Source organism: Salvelinus alpinus, chromosome 2 (genome assembly GCF_045679555.1).
Source record: "Salvelinus alpinus chromosome 2, SLU_Salpinus.1, whole genome shotgun sequence".
Classification (NCBI taxonomy): Eukaryota; Metazoa; Chordata; class Actinopteri; order Salmoniformes; family Salmonidae; genus Salvelinus; species Salvelinus alpinus.
Genome location: NC_092087.1, coordinates 293,489 through 304,842, shown reverse-complemented (window position 1 = coordinate 304,842; position 11,354 = coordinate 293,489).

Here is an 11,354-nt window from a genome sequence, read left to right as displayed (position 1 = left end):
AATGATGAATCTGGGTCATGTTGCAGAGTGTCGGAGCGAAAGACTTCGGGGAGCATCAGATGATGTAGGCTGGGCGACATGGACCAAATATCCATATCGAGACAAATTGACAGGTTTTTTGTTGTCGTTGCGATAACGATAAATCAGCAATACATTCCTAAACATATTTTTTTGGGGGGGGAAGAGCTGGATGATATGGAAAATACCTTTCTGTAGGCCTAGTCACTGCAAATGGAGCTTTGCTCGGCTCAACTCTGTTGGCGCATCAAAACCATTCTAGCAAACAGTCTACTCCGGTTGTAAAGTGGAACCGTGAACTCTATAGAGATGAGAAATACATGATATACTCACAGAAAGCTGTGACTGTCCTCACTGTAACTAGAACAGTAGTGATGTACTCACAGAAAGCTGTGACTGTCCTCTCTGTAACTAGAACAGTAGTGATGTACTCACAGAAAGCTGTGACTGTCCTCTCTGTAACGAGAACAGTAGTGATGTACTCACAGAAAGCTGTGACTGTCCTCACTGTAACTAGAACAGTAATGATGTACTCACAGAAAGCTGTGACTGTCCTCTCTGTAACGAGAACAGTAGTGATGTACTCACAGAAAGCTGTGACTGTCCTCACTGTAACTAGAACAGTAATGATGTACTCACAGAAAGCTGTGACTGTCCTCTCTGTAACGAGAACAGTAGTGATGTACTCACAGAAAGCTGTGACTGTCCTCTCTGTAACTAGAACAGTAGTGATGTACTCACAGAAAGCTGTGACTGTCCTCTCTGTAACTAGAACAGTAGTGATGTACTCACAGAAAGCTGTGACTGTCCTCTCTGTAACGAGAACAGTAGTGATGTACTCACAGAAAGCTGTGACTGTCCTCTCTGTAACTAGAACAGTAGTGATGTACTCACAGAAAGCTGTGACTGTCCTCACTGTAACTAGAACAGTAATGATGTACTCACAGAAAGCTGTGACTGTCCTCTCAGTAACTAGAGCAGTAATGATGTACTCACAGAAAGCTGTCTGTCCTCTCTGTAACGGGAACAGTAGTGATATACTCACAGAAAGCTGTGACTGTCCTCTCAGTAACTACAACAGTAGTGTTATACTCACAGAAAGCTGTGACTGTCCTCTGTAACTAGAACAACTGTAGTTGCATTGAAAACGGTATTTTCACAGCAAACTGCATTTTGAGCAACAATCATAGTGCTTGTGTTACCCATAATGCATCTCTCCCTTCGCCGTGCTCACAGAGGGAGTGAGAGTAGCTCTCTCACACAGCAGCCTACAGTGAAACAGGGACAGGCTGATACTTTCATAGCAGGAATCAACATAACGAATAGACTATTTACTGTTGACCAGATAATGGTTTCGAACAATCTACAAGAACGTTAAGTAGCAAAATCATGAATATTACTGACGCAAGCGAAATTCTTCGTAAAATGATGGCACAATGTTGGTGTCGGTAATTTTCGGTTTATCGTCTCAGCTATACTATAGTAGGCCTATAGTACGATTAAAGGACACAATGCACGTTTGAGCCCGAGGTTATGAGTAAGACCAGGTGGTTTTCCTGACCGAGAAAAACAGGCTACAACTAGGACCCAGAGTTGTTCCTGGTCAGGTCAATCGGTCAGGAGAAACTCCCAGCCCATCAAGGCCTATGTCCTGACGAGATCTTATGTAAGGATTTTATCATGTTACTCTGCTTGCAAACCACATTTCCCTTCTGAAAACAAAGTTTGATTGGTTGAATATCCTGTGTGTCTATTCCTCTCAGTAAGCGTGAGTCGACGATGTTCCCGAGCCCACACCGGGACCGTCCGATGTTCCCGAGCCCACACCGGGACCGTCCGATGTTCCCGAGCCCACACCGGGACCGTCCGATGTTCCCGAGCCCACACCGGGACCGTCCGATGTTCCCGAGCCCACACCGGGACCGTCCGATGTTCCCGAGCCCACACCGGGACCGTCCGATGTTCCCGAGCCCACACCGGGACCGTCCGATGTTCCCGAGCCCACACCGGGACCGTCCGATGTTGCCGAGCCCACACCGGGACCGTCCGATGTTCCCGAGCCCACACCGGGACCGTCCGCCGCGTCAGTTTCTCCACTGACGGACAGAAGCTGGTCAACGCCTCAGACGACAAGACCCTCAAAGTCTGGACTGTTCACAGACAGAAGTTTCTGTTCTCTCTCAACCAGCACATTAACTGGGTCCGCTGCGCCAAGTATAAAATCAACAACCTGTTATTACCCAATGTTATGAATGTGATGGCTGTATGCAATCAACAAACTGTTTCTTAATCTGGTCCCAGATCTGTGTGTCCTGTCTATCATAATGGTGAGACAACACAAACTGATCTGACAGAATGGACAATCATGGCTGCTACCATAAACTGTTGATGCGATTATTAATTAACTAATTGTCACGCCCTGACTTTAGTTCCTTTTTTATGTCTCTATTTTGGTTTGGTCAGGGCGTGAGTTGGGGTGGGCATTCTATGTTTTTGTTCTATGTTTTCTATTTCTATGTGTTTGGCCGAGTATGGTTCTCAATCTGAGGCAGCTGTCTATCGTTGTCTCTGATTGAGAACCATACTTAGGTAGCCTTTTCCCACCTGTGTTTTGTGGGTAGTTGTTTTCTGTTTTGCATTGTAGTACCTTACAGGACTGTTTCTTTTTCGTTTATTCACTTTGTTATTTTGTATTTATTGTTCAGTTTTTTTCAATAAAGCATGAACACTAAAAATGCTGCGTTTTGGTCCGATCCTTCCTGTTCATCAGACGAAGAAGATCGAAGAAGATCGTTACACTAATGTTTTATTTAACTAGGCAAGTCAGTTTAGAAGAAATTCTTATTTACAATGACGGCCTACCGGGGAACAGTGGGTTAAACTGCCTTGTTCAGGGGCAGAACGACTCTAGCAACCTTTCGGTTACTGCCCCAACGTTCTAACCACTAGGCTACCTGCCGCCCCATTAATACAGGCTATGTAAATCTAAAAACATCTTACAGGCTGTATAAATTACAAGTGTAGTATTTTTTTAAATGTAACCTTCATTTTACAGGGATTTACATACAGTTGAAGTCGGAAGTTTACATCACCTTAGCCAAATACGTTTAAACTCAGTTTTTCACAATTCCTGACATTTAATCCTAGTAAAAATTCCCTGTTTTAGGTCAGTTAGGATCACCACTTTATTTTAAGAATGTGAAATGTCAGAATAATAGTAGAGAGAATGATTTATTTCAGCTTTTATTTCTTTCATCACATTCCCAGTGGGTCAGAAGTTTACATACACTCAATTAGTATTTGGTAGCATTGCCTTTAAATTGTTTAACTTGGGTCAAACGTGTCGGGTAGCCTTCCACAAGCTTCCCACAATAAGTTGGGTGAATTTTGGCCCATTCCTCCTAACAGAGCTGTTGTAACTGAATCAGGTTTGTAGCCCTCCTTGCTCGCACACATTTTTTCAGTTCTGCCCGCAAATGCTCTATGGGATTGAGGTCAGGGCTTTGTGATGGCCACTCCAATACCTTGACTTTGTTGTCCTTAAGCCATTTTGCCACAACTTTGGAAGTATGCAAAGAACCCCCACAACATGATGCTGCCTCCTCCGTGCTTCACGGTTGGGATGGTGTTCTTCGGCTTGCAAGCATCCCCCTTTTTCGAACCAAACATAACGATTGTCATTATGGCCAAACAGTTCTATTTTTGTTTCATCAGACCAGAGAACATTTCTCCAAAAAGTACGATCTTTGTCCACATGTATAGTTGCAAACCGTAGTCTGGCTTTTTTTATGGCGGTTTTGGAGCAGTGGCATCTTCCTTGCTGAACGTCCTTTCAGGTTATGTCGATATAGGACTCGTTTTAGTATGGATATAGATACTTTTGTATCTGTTTCCTCCAGCATCTTCACAGGGTCCTTTGCTGTTGTTCTGGGATTGATTTGCACTTTTTGCACCAAAGTACGTTCATCTCTAGGAGACAGAACGCGTCTCCTTCCTGAGCAGTATGATGGCTGCGTGGTCCCATGGTGTTTATACTTGTGTGCTATTGTTTGTACAGATGAACGTGGTACCTTTAGGCGTTTGGAAATTGCTCCCAAGGATGAACCAGACTTGGAGGTCTACAATTTTTTTTTTAGGTCTTGGCTGATTTCATTTGATTTTCCCATGATGTCAAGCAAAGATGCACTGAGTTTGAAGGTAGGCCTTGAAATACATCCACAGGTACACCTCCAATTGACTCAAATGATGTCAAATACCCTATCAGAATCTTCTAAAGCCATGACATCATTTTCTGGAATGTTCCAAGCTGTTTAAAGGCACAGTCAACTTAGTGTATGTAAACTTCTGACCCACTGGATTTGTGATACAGTGAATTATAAGTTAAATAATCTGTCTGTAAACAATGGTATTGTTGGAAAAATGACTTGTGTTATGCACAAAGTAGATGTCCTAAACGACTTGCCAAAACTATAGTTTGTTAATTAACAAGACATTTGTGGAGTGGTTGAAAAATGTGTTTTAATGACTCCAACCTAAGTGTATGTAAACTTCCTGCTACTGTTTGAAAGTATAGTTTTACTGGATAGTATTTCAAATGGAGTATTTCTGTTTTCAGCATGTCTCATTAGTTTGTGTAAGAGGCATCTGATTGTTAATTCTTTCTGTCTTCAGGTTTTCACCAGACGGACAGTTGATAGTGATAACAAGCCCATAAAGATCTGGGACAAGAGCAGTCAGGAGTGTATCCACTCACTCTATGAACATGGAGGGCAAGGCTTAATCTGTAGTGAACTACCCTGGAACATGGAGGGTAAGGCTTAATCTGTAGTGAACTACCCTGGAACATGGAGGGTAAGGCTTAATCTGTAGTGAACTACCCTGGAACATGGAGGGTAAGGCTTAATCTGTAGTGAACTACACTGGAACATGGAGGGTAAGGAGTGAACTACGCTGGAACATGGAGGGCAGGTAGTGAACTACACTGGAACATGGAGGGTAGGTAGTGAACTACACTGGAACATGGAGGGTAAGTAGTGAACTACACTGGAACATGGAGGGCAGGTAGTGAACTACACTGGAACATGGAGGGCAGGTAGTGAACTACCCTGGAACATGGAGGGTAAGTAGTGAACTACACTGGAACATGGATGGAAGGTAGTGAACTACACTGGAACATGGAGGGTAAGTAGTGAACTACACTGGAACATGGAGGGTAAGTAGTGAACTACCCTGGAACATGGAGGGTAGGTAGTGAACTACACTGGAACATGGAGGGTAAGTAGTGAACTACCCTGGAACATGGAGGGTAAGGAGTGAACTACACTGGAACATGGAGGGTAAGGAGTGAACTACACTGGAACATGGAGGGTAAGTAGTGAACTACACTGGAACATGGAGGGTAAGTAGTGAACTACACTGGAACATGGAGGGTAAGGAGTGAACTACACTGGAACATGGAGGGTAAGGAGTGAACTACACTGGAACATGGAGGGTAAGCAGTGAACTTCCCTGGAACATGGAGGGTAAGGCTTAATCTGTAGTGAACTACGCTGGAACATGGAGGGTAAGCAATGAACTACACTGGAACATGGAGGGTAAGTAGTGAACTACTCTGGAACATGGAGGGTAGGTAGTGAACTACACTGGAACATGGAGGGTAAGGCTTAATCTGTAGTGAACTACACTGGAACATGGAGGGTAAGTAGTGAACTACACTGGAACATGGAGGGTAAATAGTGAACTACACTGGAACATGGAGGGTAAGTAGTGAACTACACTGGAACATGGAGGGTAAGTAGTGAACTACACTGGAACATGGAGGGTAAGTAGTGAACTACACTGGAACATGGAGGGTAAGTAGTGAACTACACTGGAACATGGAGGCTAGGTAGTGAACTACCTTGGAACATGGAGGGTAAATAGTGAACTACACTGGAACATGGAGGGTAAGTAGTGAACTACACTGGAACATGGAGGGTAAGTAGTGAACTACCCTGGAACATGGAGGGTAGGTAGTGAACTACCCTGGAACATGGAGGGTAAGGAGTGAACTACACTGGAACATGGAGGGTAAGCAGTGAACTACACTGGAACATGGAGGGTAAGTAGTGAACTACACTGGAACATGGAGGGTAGGTAGTGAACTACCCTGGAACATGGAGGGTAAGTAGTGAACTACCCTGGAACATGGAGGGTAAGGAGTGAACTACACTGGAACATGGAGGGTAAGGAGTGAACTACACTGGAACATGGAGGGTAAGTCGTGAACTACCCTGGAACATGGAGGGTAAGGAGTGAACTACACTGGAACATGGAGGGTAAGTAGTGAACTACACTGGAACATGGAGGGTAAGGCTTAATCTGTAGTGAACTACACTGGAACATGGAGGGTAGGTAGTGAACTACCCTGGAACATGGAGGGTAAGGCTTAATCTTTAGTGAACTACACTGGAACATGGAGGGTAGGTAGTGAACTACACTGGAACATGGAGGGTAAGTAGTGAACTACACTGGAACATGGAGGGAAAGTAATGAACTACACTGGAACATGGAGGGTAGGTAGTGAACTACACTGGAACATGGAGGGTAAGGCTTAATCTGTAGTGAACTACGCTGGAACATGGAGGGTAAGCAGAGAACTACACTGGAACATGGAGGGTAAGGCTTAATTTGTAGTGAACTACACTGGAACATGGAGGGTAAGGCTTAATTTGTAGTGAACTACGCTGGAACATGGAGGGTAGGTTGTGAACTACGCTGGAACATGGAGGGTAAGCAGTGAACTACACTGGAACATGGAGGGTAAGTAGTGAACTACACTGGAACATGGAGGGTAGGTAGTTAACTACACTGGAACATGGAGGGTAAGCAGTGAACTACCCTGGAACATGGAGGGTAAGGCTTAATCTGTAGTGAACTACGCTGGAACAAGGAGGGTAAGCAGTGAACTACACTGGAACATGGAGGGTAAGTAGTGAACTACACTGGAACATGGAGGGTAGGTAGTGAACTACACTGGAACATGGAGGGTAAGGCTTAATCTGTAGTGAACTACACTGGAACATGGAGGGTAAGTAGTGAACTACACTGGAACATGGAGGGTAAATAGTGAACTACACTGGAACATGGAGGGTAGGTAGTGAACTACACTGGAACATGGAGGGTAAGTAGTGAACTACACTGGAACATGGAGGGTAAGTAGTGAACTACACTGGAACATGGAGGGTAAGTAGTGAACTACACTGGAACATGGAGGGTAGGTAGTGAACTACCTTGGAACATGGAGGGTAAATAGTGAACTACACTGGAACATGGAGGGTAAGTAGTGAACTACACTGGAACATGGAGGGTAAGTAGTGAAATACACTGGAACATGGAGGGTAAGTAGTGAACTACACTGGAACATGGAGGGTAGGTAGTGAACTACCTTGGAACATGGAGGGTAAGTAGTGAACTACCCTGGAACATGGAGGGTAGGTAGTGAACTACACTGGAACATGGAGGGTAAGTAGTGAACTACACTGGAACATGGAGGGTAAGTAGTGAACTACCCTGGAACATGGAGGGTAGGTAGTGAACTACACTGGAACATGGAGGGTAAGTAGTGAACTACACTGGAACATGGAGGGTAGGTAGTGAACTACCCTGGAACATGGAGGGTAGGTAGTGAACTACCCTGGAACATGGAGGGTAAGGAGTGAACTACACTGGAACATGGAGGGTAAGGAGTGAACTACACTGGAACATGGAGGGTAAGCAGTGAACTACCCTGGAACATGGAGGGTAAGGCTTAATCTGTAGTGAACTACGCTGGAACATAGAGGGTAAGCAGTGAACTACACTGGAACATGGAGGGTAAGTAGTGAACTACACTGGAACATGGAGGGTAAGGCTTAATCTGTAGTGAACTACACTGGAACATGGAGGGTAAGTAGTGAACTACACTGGAACATGGAGGGTAAATAGTGAACTACACTGGAACATGGAGGGTAAGTAGTGAACTACACTGGAACATGGAGGGTAAGTAGTGAACTACACTGGAACATGGAGGGTAAGTAGTGAACTACACTGGAACATGGAGGGTAAGTAGTGAACTACCCTGGAACATGGAGGGTAAGTAGTGAACTACACTGGAACATGGAGGGTAGGTAGTGAACTACCTTGGAACATGGAGGGTAAATAGTGAACTACACTGGAACATGGAGGGTAAGTAGTGAACTACCCTGGAACATGGAGGGTAGGTAGTGAACTACCCTGGAACATGGAGGGTAAGGAGTGAACTACACTGGAACATGGAGGGTAAGGAGTGAACTACACTGGAACATGGAGGGTAAGTAGTGAACTACACTGGAACATGGAGGGTAGGTAGTGAACTACCCTGGAACATGGAGGGTAAGTAGTGAACTACCCTGGAACATGGAGGGTAAGGAGTGAACTACACTGGAACATGGAGGGTAAGGAGTGAACTACACTGGAACATGGAGGGTAAGTCGTGAACTACCCTGGAACATGGAGGGTAAGGAGTGAACTACACTGGAACATGGAGGGTAAGTAGTGAACTACACTGGAACATGGAGGGTAAGGCTTAATCTGTAGTGAACTACACTGGAACATGGAGGGTAGGTAGTGAACTACCCTGGAACATGGAGGGTAAGGCTTAATCTTTAGTGAACTACACTGGAACATGGAGGGTAGGTAGTGAACTACACTGGAACATGGAGGGTAAGTAGTGAACTACACTGGAACATGGAGGGAAAGTAATGAACTACACTGGAACATGGAGGGTAGGTAGTGAACTACACTGGAACATGGAGGGTAAGGCTTAATCTGTAGTGAACTACGCTGGAACATGGAGGGTAAGCAGAGAACTACACTGGAACATGGAGGGTAAGGCTTAATTTGTAGTGAACTACACTGGAACATGGAGGGTAAGGCTTAATTTGTAGTGAACTACGCTGGAACATGGAGGGTAGGTTGTGAACTACGCTGGAACATGGAGGGTAAGCAGTGAACTACACTGGAACATGGAGGGTAAGTAGTGAACTACACTGGAACATGGAGGGTAGGTAGTTAACTACCCTGGAACATGGAGGGTAAGGAGTGAACTACACTGGAACATGGAGGGTAAGGAGTGAACTACACTGGAACATGGAGGGTAAGTAGTGAACTACACTGGAACATGGAGGGTAGGTAGTGAACTACCCTGGAACATGGAGGGTAAGTAGTGAACTACCCTGGAACATGGAGGGTAAGGAGTGAACTACACTGGAACATGGAGGGTAAGGAGTGAACTACACTGGAACATGGAGGGTAAGTCGTGAACTACCCTGGAACATGGAGGGTAAGGAGTGAACTACACTGGAACATGGAGGGTAAGTAGTGAACTACACTGGAACATGGAGGGTAAGGCTTAATCTGTAGTGAACTACACTGGAACATGGAGGGTAGGTAGTGAACTACCCTGGAACATGGAGGGTAAGGCTTAATCTTTAGTGAACTACACTGGAACATGGAGGGTAGGTAGTGAACTACACTGGAACATGGAGGGTAAGTAGTGAACTACACTGGAACATGGAGGGAAAGTAATGAACTACACTGGAACATGGAGGGTAGGTAGTGAACTACACTGGAACATGGAGGGTAAGGCTTAATCTGTAGTGAACTACGCTGGAACATGGAGGGTAAGCAGAGAACTACACTGGAACATGGAGGGTAAGGCTTAATTTGTAGTGAACTACACTGGAACATGGAGGGTAAGGCTTAATTTGTAGTGAACTACGCTGGAACATGGAGGGTAGGTTGTGAACTACGCTGGAACATGGAGGGTAAGCAGTGAACTACACTGGAACATGGAGGGTAAGCAGTGAACTACCCTGGAACATGGAGGGTAAGGCTTAATCTGTAGTGAACTACGCTGGAACATGGAGGGTAAGCAGTGAACTACACTGGAACATGGAGGGTAAGTAGTGAACTACACTGGAACATGGAGGGTAAGGCTTAATCTGTAGTGAACTACACTGGAACATGGAGGGTAAGTAGTGAACTACACTGGAACATGGAGGGTAAATAGTGAACTACACTGGAACATGGAGGGTAAATAGTGAACTACACTGGAACATGGAGGGTAAGTAGTGAACTACACTGGAACATGGAGGGTAAGTAGTGAACTACACTGGAACATGGAGGGTAAGTAGTGAACTACACTGGAACATGGAGGGTAGGTAGTGAACTACCTTGGAACATGGAGGGTAAGTAGTGAACTACCCTGGAACATGGAGGGTAGGTAGTGAACTACACTGGAACATGGAGGGTAAGTAGTGAACTACACTGGAACATGGAGGGTAAGTAGTGAACTACCCTGGAACATGGAGGGTAGGTAGTGAACTACACTGGAACATGGAGGGTAAGTAGTGTACTACACTGGAACATGGAGGGTAGGTAGTGAACTACCCTGGAACATGGAGGGTAGGTAGTGAACTACCCTGGAACATGGAGGGTAGGTAGTGAACTACACTGGAACATGGAGGGTAGGTAGTGAACTACCCTGGAACATGGAGGGTAAGTAGTGAACTACACTGGAACATGGAGGGTAAGTAGTGAACTACCCTGGAACATGGAGGGTAAGTAGTGAACTACCCTGGAACATGGAGGGTAAGTAGTGAACTACCCTGGAACATGGAGGGAAAGTAGTGAACTACCCTGGAACATGGAGGGTAGGTAGTGAACTACACTGGAACATGGAGGGTAGGTAGTGAACTACCCTGGAACATGGAGGGTAAGTAGTGAACTACGCTGGAACATGGAGGGTAGGTAGTGAACTACACTGGAACATGGAGGGTAAGGCTTAATCTGTAGTGACCTACCCTGGAACATGGAGGGTAAGGCTTAATCTGTAGTGAACTACGCTGGAACATGGAGGGTAAGTAGTGAACTACACTGGAACATGGAGGGTAAGGCTTAATCTGTAGTGAACTACGCTGAAACATGAAGGGTAAGTAGTGAACTACACTGGAACATGGAGGGTAAGGCTTAATCTGTAGTGACCTACCCTGGAACATGGAGGGTAAGCAGTGAAGGAAGTGTTTTGGTGACACTGTTTTGGTCCTGTCCTCTGTTTTGGTGACAGTCATTTGGTTCTGTCCTGTGTTTTGGTGACAGTGTTTTGTTTCCGTCCTGTGTTTAGTTTCTGTCCTGTGTTTTGGTGACAGTGTTTTTTTCTGTCCTGTGTTTTGTTTCTGTCCTGTGTTTTGGTGACAGTGTTTTGTTTCTGTCCTGTGTTTTGGTGACAGTGTTTGTTTCTGTCCTGTGTTTTGGTGACAGTGTTTTGTTTCTGTCCT